The sequence below is a fragment of the Eschrichtius robustus genome, chromosome 5, assembly GCF_028021215.1.
Source record: "Eschrichtius robustus isolate mEscRob2 chromosome 5, mEscRob2.pri, whole genome shotgun sequence".
In the NCBI taxonomy this organism is placed as follows: Eukaryota; Metazoa; Chordata; class Mammalia; order Artiodactyla; family Eschrichtiidae; genus Eschrichtius; species Eschrichtius robustus.
In genome coordinates this window covers 132,491,485-132,508,972 of record NC_090828.1, presented here as the reverse complement: position 1 = coordinate 132,508,972, position 17,488 = coordinate 132,491,485, and the positions used below count along the sequence as shown (strand labels likewise).

The 17,488-nt window shown below is 35.8% G+C and overlaps 1 pseudogene; it reads right to left on the bottom strand.

The window, feature by feature from the left end:
• Positions 1 to 16,015: 16,015 nt before the first annotated feature.
• On the bottom strand, positions 16,016 to 17,111 carry LOC137764653 (serpin B6-like; annotated as a pseudogene).
• Between the last annotated feature and the right edge of the window lie 377 nt (positions 17,112 to 17,488).

The window sequence follows — 17,488 nt, the reverse complement described above, 5'->3', positions numbered from 1 at the left end:
CACACTCCAGCCCCCCTTTCCTCACACATACCATCTCCATCTTTGAGATACATCTTTTTTTTCTTGATGTAGACAGCTATTTTCTAAATCTTATGTAAAATTCTAAGTAAAAATGGTTTCAACTCCTGGTCCCAAAGCCCTACTGCACAACTACATTTTCCCCTCCACCCAAACCTATACCCATGCAGAAATTCTGTGTCCACCACTGCCCACTCCTGTGTCAGCATCATAAATCTTTTGCTAAAATCTGCTACAGTTGCATTTTTCTGAGCTTTTTGAGGCCGAGAATAATTTAGCATAGGAGACTTTTCCTGGCTTTTGAATCATTGCTTCTGATCTACAAGGGCTTGCTCATTTTGAGGGGAGAGAAGCATGAAAATCTTTACTGGGTAGCATTATCTTTTATGTTTCTTCCCTAGGACTTTTCTTCTGCTTTCTATTCAGTTATCTTCCAATTTCACCTTTTCCCATTTGCTTTCTCAAAGAAATCTCTACCTTTCTGGCTTCTAAACACCAACCTTCTCTACAGAGCAAACCAGGACAAGAGGTAAGCAAGCAGGGAGATAAATGTGTGAATCTAGTGTGTACATTCCTCTGTGTTGAGTGTTTGTGCATGACCCCTTATGCAAGCGATTTGGAGGCAGTCAGTAAAATGAGATAATGAAAAATGATGGCTATCACCAAACCACTGGAAAACTTGAACACTTCCAAGATACATTCATTAGCAAAATAAGTATAATGATGACGACATTCATAAGATAATTCATACTTTCAAAGAGATTTTTTTTTTTTGATTACAGTACTAATTGGACTCTCAACCCATGCTGTGAAATGGCTAAAGAAGCTATATTATTCATTCATGACACATAAGGAAACTGAGTAGGAAAAAAAATTTAAATAAATCGCCTGGGGACCCTTAGTGAGTATGGAGCCAGAACTAAACTTGCTCCCAAATGGCTACCTTCTTAATACACCCTTGATCTTTTTTTTTCTTCTTACTTTTTTCCCTCATGGTTTTGTTTCTGATTTTTCCCCAGATCTTTACAAGATAACATACAGTGTCTTGTTCAGAATAGGAAGATAAATCTTGGTAACATGCTTATAGCGGCCAAATTGGCTTAAAATAAATTAGGTTAAAAACAAATCTCTGGCCCATGAGCATATGACAATTTTCAGAGAAGAAATGATTTTGAAGTAAGCCCTAGAAAATGGAGATTTATAGGGGTACTTGTGACTGCCTCTTCATTAGGGAAGGGCTGAAGGGGATTGTAAAACCATGTTTTGGGGTTAGCCTGAAAGTTGGTTCGGGTTTTTGCATAAGATCTTATGCCCTCCAGGCATTTTCCACCTCCAAGGTGTCTTCATGGCTGCAGAGCAATTAATTTGCTGTGTTAGATAATAATTAAGCGTTTTCAATATGTGCTGTTCAACCCACACGCAAGCACATCTGTGGAGAAGCCTCTGTACGGCCGCCTTCTGTTTTGTTTATTCTTGACAAGTCTTCTGCTGTGCCAAAGAAAATGACTCATTGTGCTGCCTGTTGGACCCAAGTTGAGTAATTTGTCTGCTATGGCTAATATGCCCAGACAATGGGGGCCATTACTAGTTTGTCACATTTAGCCAGTAGGGACAAAAGTTGCAGGTGTGATGTGACACTATAAACGAAGGAACACACATATGTGAGTGATATTCTGTTCTTTAACGTATCTTCCTGTTCTGGATTAAATCAAAAGCAGCTGGAATTTATCACAAGATGGGACCCAGTGCTGGTATTTATAAAATGACTCAAATAAAACCCTCTGGATAGTTTCTACTCTGCACGGAAGTTTAATATAAACTTGGTAGTAGCTAATGATATAGGAAATTAACAACTAGTTTGTCGAGTGTGTATATTCACATATCCAAAGTCTATCATACTCTAGACATATGAAATTTGGGGTTGTTATTTTTTAAATAATTAAATCCTGGTTTTGTTACTCTGAAAGGACAAAAAAGAATGGCTTTTGCTATTATGTTGATAAAACAAGCTTGAGACGTTACAATTTTTGATTTAGAGTGTTGCTAATATTTTGACACATTACTGCTTGCATCCTGCTTCTGCTTTCTGGGTTTAATTTACTCCTGATTGAAATATATCCTTTAATAATTGTTTCAAAAAGGGTTTATGTGTGGTAAACCTGCAGAATTTTGTCAGAATATACCTTTATTTAGATTTTCTCTACTTTAATAAAATGTAGAATTTTGGAGAGAGCTGACCTAAGTGTCAGAGTAGCAAGACTCTGTGTTACTACAGACACACCCAAGTTATAACTAGCTACAGAACAACTATCTATGTGAAGAACCGGAAGACTAGCAGAAAGTATTTCCCACAACTAAAGACTTAAGGAAGGAACCACAATGAGCCACGTAAAAGGGGTGGAGACGCTGTAGAGTCAGAACCCACGCTCCTAGGTAGGCGACCCACAAATAGGAGGAATGTTACAATCTCAGAGTCCTCCCCAAGGAATGAGTTGTCCAAGCTCCATATCAGATTCCCCAGCCTGGGGGTCCTGCACCAAGAAGATGAGCCCCCAGAATAAAGGCCAGCAGGGCATGTGTATGGAAGAACAGGAGGGCGATAGGAGACAGAGACTTCATTCTTAAAGGGCACACACAAAATCTCCCACACTCTGAGTCCCAGGGCACCAGCAGTCATTTGAAAAGAGACGGGGTCAGACCCACCTGCTGGTCTTGGAGAGCCTCCTGAAGGGGCAGGAGGAAACTGGCTTCCCCCTGGGAATAGAGATTCTGGTCGCAGTCATTTGGGGGAGATTGGTCTACCGAGAATACTGGTCTGAGTCATTCTGGAATCCTCCCTCTAGCCTATTAGAAGTTGGGCTTACCTGCCCACCACAGAGGGCTGTCACCAGGCCTGGGCCACCCCAGGTCACACAGACATCTATGTGGGGACCCATCCTTACTCTGCAGTGGGCTGGCACCCAACCCACATTGATGATTTTCTATAATTCAATATTCTCCCCTTTCCTACCACATAGAGTATCCTTCTCTTAAAAAATGTATTCAGTGGTTGGCTTAGATTTTACAGCGTACATTTACAACTAATCTAAAATCAGTTTCAAATAAGACTATACCACTCTGCAGGTAGAGCATGTACCATATAATGTGGTATTCCCAATTCCTTCCCTCATCCTTTACAACACCGCTGTCAGTCACTTCACTTATCCACAAGCTATAATCACCAAATGTGTCATTGCGATTATTATTTGAACAAACCCTACCTTTAGATTAATAAAGATTAAGAAAAATAACACAACATTGTAAATCGACTATAATATAAAATACAAATTAAACTAAAAAAAAGAAAAGAGAAATTAAAGATTTTACTTACCTTTATTTCTTCTCTAATGTTCTTCCTTTCTTTATATATATATATGTGTGTGTGTGTGTATATATATATATGTGTGTGTATATATATATATGTGTGTGTATATATATATATATATATATATACACACACAAAAAAAATTTCTGACATATATCATTTTGCTTCTCTGAGAAGAACTTCTCTTAACATTTCCTGCTAGAGAGGTTTATTGGTAAAAACTTTCCTCATTTTGTATTTGGCTGAGAATGTCTTTATTTTTGTTTCACATTGGAGGATAACTTGCTAGATTATCTTAGGTTAATTCTAGGTTGGTGTTCTGTTTTTCTCTCAACATGTTAAATATTTTCTCCACTTTCCTTTTGCTTGCATGGATTTTAAAGAACAGTCTGATGTAATTTTCATCTTTGTTCCTCAGTAAGGTGTTCTATGTAAAATGTTTTTTCTTCTCTGGCTTCTTTCTAGATTTTCTCTTTTGTCTTTGGTTTTCTGCAGTTTGAACATGACATGCTGAACATAGATTTTTAAAACATATTTATCCTCTTGGTGTTCTCTGAACTTTTTGGATATTATTTGGTGTCTGTCATTAATTTAGAAAATCCTCAGCCATTTTTCTTTCAAATATTTCCTCTGTTCCCTTTGTTCTATCTTATTCTTGTATTCCCACTATGTGTCTGTTACACCCTCTGTAATTGTCTCACTGTTCCTGGATATTCTGTTTCTATTTATTTTATTCTTCTTTACATTTGTTTTTCAGTTTGAGAAATTTCTACTGACATATTTGCAAGCGCACTAATTCTTTCCTTGTCCTCATTCAATATACTGAGAAGCCTATTCAAGATATTCTTTCGGTTATTTTTTTTTTAATCTCTAGCATTTCCTTTCTATTCTTAGAGCTTTCATTATCCATCGCTTACGTTACCCATCTATTCTTGTATGTTGCCCACTTTTCCTATTAGAGCCCATAGCTTGTGTTTCAGGAATGCAAGGACACGTTAGTATTAGGAATCTACTAATATAGTTTATCGTTATAATATCTCTAAGGAGAAAAAGCATGCATTTTCATAGTTGCTGAAAGCCATTAGTTAACATAGAATATTTATTTTTGATTTAAAAAACTCATTAGGAACAGATGCATTCTTCCTTAATGTAATAAAGGTACATGTAACTTTACTGAAAAAAAAAAAAACAGAATTATTTTAAATATCCAGTATGATAACCAAAATTCCTGCCATATCTGATTCTGATACTTGTTCTGTTTCCTCAAACTTTTATTATTTTTTCGCAAATGGCAGACTATATTTTGCCTTTTTATGCCTTGTAATTTTTTGTTGCAAGCCAGAAATAAAATATCCAGTAAAGAAACTGAGGTAAGTTGATCTTACTATGAGATCGTATGTTTATCTGGCTAGAAGTCTGGCAGCATTAACTGTTTACTATAGCTGTTGTGTCAGAGGCTAAAACTTTCACTTGTGTCTTTTTTTTGGTCTCCTCTGTTGTCTTTGGGCATGTCTACAGATTCTCTAAAATAAAGTCTGAGCCTTGCAATTCATCCCTAGTTATTATTATACAGGAGCCCTGTTGATGTGGTGGTGAGTTGTGGAAGGAGAAGTATTTTCTACTCCTGTAATTTGGTATAAATCTTTTAGTGAGCCTGGGTCCCGGGCTGTGACTTTCACAAATGCTTCTGAGATTCCCTTCCCTTCATCCTAAGCTGAGACAGGAAAGGTAGAAGGGCCTGGAGTTGGGTATATCCATTCTTCCAAGTCAGTTAGGCTTTGGGAAAATAGTTTCCTTTGAAGTCAGGCGTTTGTTAAGAATACAGTGTGTTGCATGTACTTCAATTTTTTTTTTTTTTAATCCCTCCTTCACCTGGAAGCAGGAAGGAATTTTTCTCTGATCTTCACCCTGAGAACCTGGTAGGGCTGCTAAAGGTAAAATTCATGACAGTGTGGGGATCTTCTTAAGGCTGGCCCCCCAGGAGCTTTTATCCTTCCAACTCCATGCTTAATCTCCAGAAATTAGTCAGTTACCATTTAGGTGTTCTTACTATGTTCCAGCAGCAGGTTCTGGTCCCAGAAAGCTGTGATTCTCTGTTCTGTCTTTCCAGGTTTGGGGGTAGTGGTTTACACTGTTACCTCAATTCTCTGAAAAATTTAAGAAGAGATGTTGATTTTAAATTTTTCAGATTTTTTTCTTACTTGAGTATGGGATTTATGCCTACAAAGTCTTTACATCTCAGACCAGAATGTGGAATCTGACAGTTTTGTTTCAATATTTTGTCTTTGTCTATGGTGTTCTGCAATTTTAGTGAGACGTGTTTAGGTGTTCATTACATTTATTTTGCCTGGGATATGGTGTACATCTTTAATCTGGATATTTATCTCTTTCTTAAATTCTGAATTATCCCTAGGCTTGAACTCTTTAATATTGCATTTGTTTCATTTCATTATCCTTAACCACTCCTCTGGAGCTCTGATTCCATCCTTCATGTCTCTTAACACCTTTTCTAATAATTTCCATTTATTTAGCTACTTACAATAATTTCTTTGAATCAGTCAGTTCTTGAATTCTTTCTTCAGCTGACTGTAATCAGTGGTTATCCCATTTAATGTGTTTTATATATTCAAATGCTGAATTTTCATTTTGTAATTGTTCTAGTTGATTCATTTCCAATTAAACTTTTCTTTCTCATATCATCCTATTCCTTCATTATGCATGCTATTTTTTTTTCTTTTGCCTATTTAATCAGTTAAGCCATGATTTTGTAGCTTCTCCAAATGATTTCATTATTTCTCGTTCTTTTGGTGCATTAATTCTGTTTATTTAGCCCACTAACCCTTCCAAATAAAATTTCATTTTTATTTATGATTTTATTTTGTTGTGAACTTACTTCACTGGAATTTGATCATTCTGTGGAGTGTTACAAAGCCTAGAAAATGAACAATTTATTATGAAGCAGTTTTAAGTTTATTCCAAGTCGAACCTCCAGACATTGTAATAATCCAGGATCATCTAATTTGGAGGCTTGGGATTCATGCATAATAAAATCATTCTCTATTTGGATTACAAACCTTAATGAAGAAATGCTTGGGTTTTCAATTTCTCATTGATAACATTTTATTTTTCTACACAAAACTGTAGAAAAGTGTCAAGATTTCTCAGTATTTCTCTAACTTTGAGTTGAGAATTTTCTGTTCTATGAGAAATGAATATCCTTTTGAGGCTTCAGATTCTGAGAGGTACCTAGGTATAGCTTCCTTGTGTTGGATGGTCCACCAGAGTCTCCTGTCCCAGCCCTCGGACCCCAGTCTTGGGCTAAATATATAGTATGACAATGTCTTGGGCATGGACAGCACTGGGTGACATTTATATAGCCATTAATTATTTTTTTATTCCCTAGCTCAGGAAGATTTTCCCTGCCTATCTTTCAAGCTCAGTGATGTAATAATTTTTGTCATTTTAATTTATTCAGCATCTCAGTGTGGTGGGTTTGGAAAGACATGTGTGTGTACTCAGTCAGTCATCTGGGTCAAAGCCATGACTTAATTTTATATATTATTTTGATGTAGCTACTTTTCCAGAGTCAGTTTTTAAATTCTACAAGGTCTTTATACTTAGGACAGCATCATGGTAAAGTGAAAAGAGCAAGATCTCTGGAATAAAGCCCTCTGGTTTGAAACCTCACCTATAATTTTCTGACCATAGAGAAACTATTTAAACTTTTAGATTTGTTTTAAAAATGGCAAAGTAGAATACCATGTTACTTTTTTTAATCTCTGAATCAAGTAAGAGAAACAAGAAAGGGGAAAAACCTATTTCTAGCACTGATAACACAAAAGACAGGAGGACCCATGAGACATAATACACAAGACTGGTTGCATAATTTGTGGGGTCCAGTGCAAAATGAGAATGTGAGATGCCTTTTTGAAAATTATTGTGAATTTCAAGATAGTAGCAGCATAGCATTGAACCAAAAACCAGGCATTTTAAAGCTTCAGCCCTGTGCTCTGGATGGGCACAATGCTGATAAAACCAGCCCTGATGGAGTGTGTGGAAGACCTTCTATTCTTCCTTTTTTTATTTTTAAACTTTTTATTTTATATTGGAGTATAATTGATTTAGAATGTTGTGTTTGTTTCAGGCGTACAGCAAAGTGATTCAGTTATACATATACATGTATCTATTCTTTTTCAAGTTCTTTTCCCACTTAGGTGGTTACATAATATTGAGCAGAGTTCCCTGTGCTATGGACCTAGAGATTGTCATACTGAGTGAAGTAAGTCAAACAGAGAAAGAGAAATATCCTATGATATCACTTATATGCAGAATCTAAAAAGAAATGATACAAATGAACCTATTTACAAAACAGAAAGAGACTCACAGGCTTAGAGAATGAACTTATGGTTACCAGGGGGAAGGGTGGTGGGAAGGGATAGTTAGGGAGTTTGGGAGTTCATGTACACACTGCTATATTTTAAATGGATAACCAATAGGGAAGAGCTTCTAAAGGTAGTAGTGTTCAAATGGGACACAGGAAGGTCATGCAAGAGGACGTTGCAGCTACAGATCACAAGTCTATATAACAGATTTCCAAAATAAGTGGCACATCTGAATGGGAGAAATCATGAGTGAGTTCACAGGGGAATTCCTCCAGTGAGTATCTTGTGGTAAAGACTTTGGACTTAGAATCTGGGCCTGCATTCCAGCACCACCACTTCTGGTTGTATGAACTTGGACACATTACATAAGCACCCTGTGCCTTTGTTTCCTCATCTTGAATGTTTGGTAGAATTTACCAGTGAAATTGTCTGGTTCTGGACTTTTGTTTGTTGGGAGGTTTTTGATTGCTATTTCAATCTCCTTACTAATAATCAATGTATTCAGATTTTCTATTTGTTCATGATATCGTTTTAGAAGATTATTTTTTCTAGGAATTTATCTATGTATTCTAGGTTGTCCAATTTGTTGACATATAATTGTCCATAGTAGTCTCTTATGATTCTTTGTATTTCTGTGTTATCAGTTGTAACTTCTCTTTCATTTACGATTTTATTTATTTGAGTCTTCTGAGTTTTCTTGGTGAATCTAGTTAAAGTTTTGTTAATTTTCTTAATCATCTCTTCAAAGAACCAACAGTTTAGTTAATCTTGTCTATTGTCATTTTAGTCTTCATTTCATTTATTTTTGCTGTGATCTTTACTTTTTCCTTCCTTCTTCTAATTTTGGGTGCTGTTGTTCTTTTCTAGTTCCTTTAATACTTGAGATGTTTCTTGTTTCTTGACGTAGGCTTTGAATATACCTCTTAGAACCACTTTTGCTGCAACACATAGATTTTAGTATGTAGTATTTCTGTTTGCATTTGTCTATAGGTATATTTTATTTTTTCTTTGATTTTTTTTATGACCCCATATTTGTTCAGTAACATGTTGTTTAATCTCTACATATTTCTAATTTTCTTCTTGTAATGGATTTTTAGTGTCATACTATTTAGTTGAAAGGGATGCTTGATATGATTTCAATCAGCTTGAGTTCATTGAGACTTATTTTGTGGCATAACATGTGATCTATCCTGAAGAATGTTCATATGAACTTAAAAAGAATATGTATTCTGTTACTTTTAGATGGAATGTCCTGTATATATCTCTTAAGTTCATTTGATCTAATGTGTCATTTAAGATCAATGTTTTCTTATTGATTTTCTGTATGGCTGATCTATCTACTGATGTAAGTGTGGTTACTGTATTGCTGTCAAATTTTTCTTTATCCATTCTTTTTGCATTAATAAATATTTCCAAAAATGTTTGCAAGATAAAAATCTTAAACATTTACATCAATGAAAATAAAATGACAAGTAATATGATTAAATGGTAAACAGGTGGTAAAGAAAATACCAATTTTTCCACAAAGGAAGTGATCATGGAACCTCCAAAGTAGACGAAAATTGACATAAATATTTGTATATGTTCAAAGTGTTGGGTGTATCTACTTTTGTATTTGTATAATCAAAACAATGCATGCACATGTTTATAAAACAAATGTTTAAAATGTCTTCTGATGTTTTTCATCTCTCCCTACCTTAGCCTCACTCTCCAGAAGCAATTTCTTTTACTGATTTCTGTTTTAGTTTTTCACCTGCTGTTTCTACAGTGACCACTCCCCCCAGCATATGAATTCTTTTTTTTCTGTTTAATGCTCTAGGTAAATGCACAAATCAGAGGCTGTTAAAAAATACCCTAAATTTCTTATAAATTACAGCCACTGCATTAATCAGCAAGATTTAAAAAGTATGATCATTCTTATTTGCAGTAGTGTGTAACCAGAGGACTCAGTGTTAGAAGATGCAAGCAAGTTAACATGCAAGAAAAACAATACAAAAGCTGTCTGACTAGTAGAAAATTAGCCATACCCTGCAGTGGGTATAATACTAGTTGTTTCTCAGAACAGGTGCTCCAAAAATTATTTACTGATTCACTGGTAAAAAGGTGCAGCACAAATTCAAGGTGTTAATAAAATTAATAGATAATATGAAAATATTATCAATGACTGCTTCACTCCTTAACTAATTTCCCTTCTCTGTTCTATTCAAGCTCCTTCAAATAATGTTCAAATGTTCTCTACTCAAGAACATACACTGACCTTGGTTTCTGAGCCTAGATCCAAAGAACAAGTTTTACCAGGATTATCATTTCTCTATGTATTTATTAGGAGTATAATTTTGACCTTACTAATTGTCAGGTATTGACAGACAGTCATTCTCAATGTGTGGTCACTGAGATGACCTGGGAAATTTTCAGAAATGTAAATTCCGCAGTCCCTTTGTCCCATACCTACTGAATTAGAAACTCTGGAGGTGGGTCCCAGCAACCTAAGCTTTATTAAGCCATTCATGTAACTCTTGGATAAAATAAAATTTTAGAAGCATATTGCTAGGGTAAAGAAGGTAACATATGTATATATATATGATAATATTTGTTCTTTGTGACTTACAGGAAACTGTAGGAAAGTGTAAGGAAAACAAATGTAAAATAAAAATAAAATGTTTCCAGAGTGAGAGTCATGAGATATGTAATAGAATAAATACATGCTGTTACAACATAGACTATTATATATTATAAAATCCATACATATGGATTCTAAGATACATATCTTGTGTGTGTGTGTGTGTGTGTGTGTGCTTCACAAACATAATTTATTTGCTATGTGGAATAAAGACTGGGGAAGGGAGACACAAAAGTTAGAGACACCAGTTAAGAGGGTATTGTATTACAAAGGTACAAAATAATAGGAGAGGGCGGTTACAGAGGTAATTAGGAGAGAAAGCCAATTCAGGAAATTGTGTTTCTTTCTAACTGATAGAATTCCAAGAATTGTGTTTTCTTTTTTTAACATCTTTATTGGAGTATAATTGCTTTACAATGTTGTGTTAGTTTCTGCTGTATAACAAAGTGAATCAGCTATATGTATACATGCAATCCCATATCCCCTCCCTCTTGCGTCTCCCACTTACCCTCCCTATCCCAACCCTCTAGGTGGTCACAATGCACCAGTTGATCTCCCTGTGCTATGCATCTCCTTCCCACTAGCTAGCTATTTTACATTTGGTAGTGTATATATGTCAATGTTACTCTCTCACTTGTCCCAGGTTACCCTTCCCCCTCCCCGTGTCTTCAAGCCCATTCTCTACATCTGCGTCTTTATTCCTGTCCTGCCCTTAGGTTCATCAGAACCATTTGTTTTTTTAGATTTCATATATATGTGTTACCATACAGTATTTTTTTTTTCTCTATCTGACTTACTTCTCTCTGTATGACAGACACTAGGTCCATCCACTTCACTACAAGTAACTCAATTTCATTTCTTTTTATGGCTGAGTAATATTCCATTGTATATATGTGTCACATCTTCTTTCTCCATTCATCTGTCGATGGACACTTAGGTTGCTTCCCTGTCCTGTCTATTGTAAATAGTGTTGCAGTGAACATTGTGGTACATGTCTCTTTTTGAATTATGGTTTTCTCAAGGTATATGGCCAGTAGTGGGATTGCTGGGTCATATGGAAGTTCTATTTTTAGTGTTTTAAGGAACCTCCATACTGTTCTCCATAGTTGCTGTACCAATTTATATTCCCACCAGCAGTGCAAGAGGGTTCCTTTCTCTCCACACCCTCTCCAGCATTTATTGTTTGTAGATTTTTTGATGATGGCCATTCTGACCGGTGTGAGGTGATACCTCACTGTAGTTTTGATTTGCATTTCTCTGATGGTTAGTGATGTTGAGCATCCTTTCATGTGTTTGTTGGCAATCTGTATATCTTCTTTAGAGAAATGTCTATTTAGGTCTTTTGCCCATTTTTGGATTGGGTTGTTTGGTTTTTGATATTGAGCTGCATGAGCTACTTGTAAATTTTGGAGATTAATCCTTTGTCAGTTGCTTCATTGCCAATATTTTCTCCCATTCTGAGGGTTGTCTTTTCGTCTTGGTTTCCTTTGTTATGCAAAAGCTTTTAAGTTTCATTATGTCCCATTTGTTTATTTTTGTTTTTATTTCCATTACTCTAGGAGGTGGATCAAAAAAGATCTTGCTGTGATTTATGTCAAAGAGTGTTCTTCCTATGCTTTCCTCTAAGAGTTTGATAGTGTCTGGCCTTACATTGAGGTCTTTAATCCATTTTGAGTTTATTTTTGTGTATAGTGTTAGAGAGTGTTCTAATTTCATTATTTTACATGTAGCTGTCCAGTTTTCCCAACACCACTTATTGAAGAGGCTGTCATTTCTCCATTATATATCCTTGCCTCTTTATCAAAGATAAGGTGACCATATGTGCGTGGGCTTATCTTTGGGCTTTCTATCCTGTTCCATTGATCTATATTTTTGTTTTTGTGCCAGTACCATACTGTCTTGATTACTGTAGCTTTGTAATATAGTCTGAAGTCAGGGAGCCTGATTCCTCCAGCTCCGTTTTTCTTTCTCAAGATTGCTTTGGCTATTCGGGTTCTTTTGTTTTTCCATACAAACTGAATTTTTTTGTTCTAGTTCTGTGAAAGATGCCACTGGTAGTTTGATAGGGATTGCATTGAATCTGTAGATTGCTTTGGGTAGTATAGTCATCTTCACAATGTTGATTCTTCCAATCCAAGAACATGGTATATCTCTCCATCTGTTTGTTTCATCTTTAATTGCTTTCATCAGTGTCTTATATTTTTCTGCATACAGGTCTTTTGTCTCCTTAGGTAGGTTTACTCCTAGGTTTTTTATTCTTTTTGTTGCAGTGGTAAAGAGGAATGTTTCCTTAATTTTTCTTTCATTTTATTCATCGTTATTGTATAGGAATGCAAGAGATTTCTGTACATTAATTTTGCATCCTGCTACTTTACCAAATTCATTGATTAGCTCTAGTAGTTTTCTGGTAGCATCTTTAGGGTTCTCTATGTATAGTATCATGTCATCTGCAAACAATGACAGTTTTACTCTGTTCCGATTTGGATTCCTTTTATTTCTTTTTCTTCTCTGATTGCTGTGGCTAAAACTTCCAAAACTATGTTGAATAATAGCAGTGAGAGTGGGCAACCTTGTCTTGTTCCTGATCTTAGAGGTAATGGTTTAAGTTTTTCACCATTGAGAACAGTGTTAGCTGTGGGTTTGTCATATATGGCTTTTATTATGTTTATTATTTTATTATATGGGTTTATTATGGCTTTTATTATTGTTATATATGGCTTTTATTATGGTTTCCTTTATGCCTACTTTCTGGAGAGTTTTTAATCATAAATGGGTGTTGAATTTTGTCGAAAGCTTTTTCTGCATCTATTGAGATGATCATATAGTTTTTATCCTTCAATTTGTTAATATGGTGTATCACATTGATTGATTTGCTTATATTGAAGAATTCTTGCATTCCTGGAATAAACTCCACTTGATCATGGTGTATGACCCTTTTAATGTGCTGTTGGATTCTCTTTGCTAGTATTTTGTTGAGGATTTTTGCATCTATGTTCATCAGTGATATTGACCTGTAGTTTTCTTTTTTTGTGACACTTTTGTCTGGTTTTGGTATCAGGATGATGGTGGTCTTGTAGAATCAGTTTGGGAGTATTCCTCCCTCTGCTATACTTTGGAAGAGTTTGAGAAGGATAAGTGTTAGCTCTTCTTTAAATGTTTGATAGAATACTCCTGTGAAGCCATCTTGTCCTGGGCTTTTGTTTGTTGGAAGATATTTAATCACAGTCTCAGTTTCAGTGCTTGTGATTGTCCTGTTTATATTTTCTATTTCTTCCTGGTTCAGTCTCAGCAGTTTGTGCTTTTCTAAGAATTTGTGCATTTCTTCCAGGTTGTCATTTTTATTGGCATATAGTTGCTTGTAGTAATCTCTCATGATCCTTTGTATTTCTGCAATGTCAATTGTTACTTCTGCTTTTTCATTTCTAATTCTGTGGATTTGAGTCTTCTCCCTTTTTTTCTTGATGAGTCTGGCTAATGGTTTATCAATTTTGTTTATCTTCTCAAAGAACCAGCTCTTAGTTTTTTCATCTTTGCTGTTGTTTCCTTCATTTCTTTTTCATTTATTTCTTATCTGATCTTTATGATTTCTTTCCTTCTGCTATATTTGGGGGTTTTTTTTGGTTCTTTTTTCTCTAAGTGTTTTAGGTGTAAAGTTACGTTGTTTATTTGAGATGTTTCTTGTTCCTTGAGCTCGCTAGTATCGTATTGCTATAAATTTCCCTCTTAGAACTGCTTTTGCTGCATCCCGTATGTTTTGGATCGTCGTGTTTTCATCGTCATTTGTTTCTAGGTATTTTTTGATTTCTTCATTTACCTCTTGGTTATTTAGTAGTGTATTGTTTAGCCTCCATGTGTTTGTATTTTTCACATTTTCCTGTAATTGATATCTAGTCTCATAGCATTGTGATCGGAAAAGGTACTTGATATGATTTCAATTTCCTTAATTTTATCAAAGCTTGATTTGTGACCCAAGATATGGTCTATCCTGGAGAATGTTCCATGAGCACTTGAGAAGAAAGTGTATTCTGTTGTTTTTGGATGGAATGTCTTATAAATATCAATTAAGTCCATCTTGTTCAATGTGTCACTTAATGCTTGTGTTTCCTTATTTATTTTCATTTTGGATGATCTGTCCATTGGTGAAAGTGGGATGTTAAAAGTCCCCTACTATGATTGTGTTACTGTCAATTTCCCCTTTAATGGCTGTTACCATTTGCCTTATGTATTGAGGTGCTCCTACAGTGAGTGCATAAATATTTACAATTGTTATATCTTCTTCTTGGATTGATCCCTTGATCATTATGTAGTGTCCTTCTTTGTCCCTTGTAATAGTCTTTATTTTAATGTCCATTTTGTCTGATATGCGTATTGCTACTCCAGCTTTCTTTTGATTTCAATTTGCATGGAATATCTTTTTCCATCCCCTCACTTTCAGTCTGTATGTGTCCCTAGGTCTGAAGTGGGTCTCTTGTAGATGGCATATATATGGGTCTTGTTTTTGTATCCATTCAGCCAGTCTATGTCTTTTAGTTGGAGCGTTTAATCCATTTACATTTAAGGTAATTATTGATATGTATGTTCCTAGTACCATTTTCTTAATTGCTTTGGGTTTGTTTTTGTAGGTCTTTTTCTTCTCTTCTCTTTCCTGCCTAGAGAATTTCTTTTAGCATTTGTTGTAAAGCTGTGTCTTAAATAAAAATAAATGGTCAATTCTAACCAGAAAGAAAGAGGATTTCTTCATGAAAAAGATAATAATTATGAGTCAAAACCATGACCTGGAATTGGCCACATCTGGAATCTAGAAACTATGCAATTTTTAAATATTCTCCCAATTAGCTAAACATTGAATTCAGGCTTCAGGACTCACTTCCTTCCCAAGCAGCGTAATTAAGTTGTGAAAACTTTCTACTTTTCTTGGTTTCCTCTGTAATCAAAGCCTAATTCTGACCTCAGTTGGTGATGGGGAGTCCCTGCCCTCTTGTTTCTCCTGTGTCTACCTTATTTCTTCTGTGGATTCCCACCTGGATCCTACTATCTGTGGAAAATGGTGACTGATGTTCACTGCCCAAGATGTTCTCACTATTCAGTTTCCCAATGCTGGGATCCTCCAAGAACTTGAATTCCTTTAAATGTCCTACTTTGTCATCGAATTGAAAGTGCTGACTCTATACACCCTGCCCAGCCTCCCCACAACATACCTGGGTTTTGATTACTAGTAAATGTTAAACTAAGAATGGAATCCAGAACTGTGACTTCCAGAGTAATGTTCCTTCTCTACTTTTCTTGTAACTTCTGATGACTTTTTAGTTATTACCTTTTAATTCCTCTTCCTTTCTCTATTGCTCTGTCCTCTGTATATAATATATGGTATGGTTAAAACATTTATTACAGTATGCATAATGTATTGTATATATGAATGTGTGTAAATAAATATCTGTATACACTTAAACACACCTATTTTATTTTTAAGTGAATCCACACATGTATTAGTCAGGGCTCTCCAGAGAAACAGAATCACTTATATTTAATTATTTACTTTTTTTTTTTTTTAATTGGACCCTTTATTTTTGGATTGTCATCAAAGTCATTTTGGCTTGGAGACACACTGTGAAGTTTCAGAGGAAAAGTGGGTCAGTAGGAGACAGGAGAATGTCTATCAGCTGCACCAACCATTTCCTTATAGGGAGGAAAATCAGCCACACAAAGAATAAAATTGGCTTTGGTGTGCTGGATAAAGAAAAGGAAGGGGTGGTCCTCCGAGAACCTGGGGATCATCCTTACAGGTGGCATCATCATGATGGCAGCAGTGGTGGCCATGACCTCCATGCCTTCCTCATTGACCTCCACGAAGGACCTGTGCAGGACCTTGGGCAGATGCAGGTCTCTCTTGGATGACACTCCAGGAGAGTTGCCCTGGCTGCTCCAAGGCATCCGTCATTCCCAGACTGCAAAGAGTACCCTGTCTGTCCTATTTCTCCAGCAGTTTAAATCTAAGGAGGAAACCTTCCACCTCTTCTTCATCCATCATGTCTAGTTTTGTCCATTCTATGAATTTCTCATAAGTGAGTTATTTTTCCAGCCTTTTCCAACTGGTCTTTTCATCTGGAAGCATGATGAACATATTCAGCTTCTTGCCAATATGGGGAAGCACCAAAATTTTGGTGACTAGTTCTCCTATATTGGTCTTTTTAAAGGTATATTCCTTAATCATTTGCACAGGCTTGTCTTCATTCTTGCTGACTTTCCATTGTCTTTCTTTGGTCTGCACTTTGTTAAGTTGATGAGCCCAATTTCCTTTGAATTAGATGGCATTCACAGGAATCAGATTAGTCATTGAATTAACTGAATTTGGAGACAGCAACTCTATAATTTTACCTTTTACCTTTTGGCTACCCAGGTGTTTATGTGGTTTCTGGACTCCTCTGAAATGTTGCTCAAGTCGACTCTTCCATCTCTGCTTGGTAGAATTTGCAACAGAAAACTCTGAAAGATGAGAGGAAATCACAGGACTTTTCTCCAAGGAGACTGCTGGCTGTTCTAAGCAAGTACAGTGTGCCAGTTCTGTTAACCTTGATGAGGAGTAACTGGAAACCCTGGTGAGCATCTTCACCTCTGCCTCTGTTTTTACTTAAAGAAATGCCTGGGACACCTGGGCTGTGGTTTTTCCACTTGCTCCCATGAAAACCATGACCAGGGCAGAGAAGATGCTCATGGGGTAGAAAAACATGTTTCTCAATATCCGTACAAGTCAGAAGTATATTATAATATACTTATGTATAACATAATTACATACATATACATTTACATATATATATGTGTGTGTATAAATATATATACACACACACACACACACATATATATATGTGTGTGTATATATATATATATATATATATATATATATATATATATATATATATATATGTATTTCCTTTGGAATAAGGAATTGACTCATATGATTATGGAAACTGAGAAGTCTCAAGATCTGCAGTCATCAAGCTAGAGAACTAGGAGAGCTGATGGTGTAGCTCCAGTCTGAAAGCCAACAGGCTGGAGACCCCACAAGAGAGGATCCAATGTTTCAGATCCAAGGCAAAGCCAGGAAAT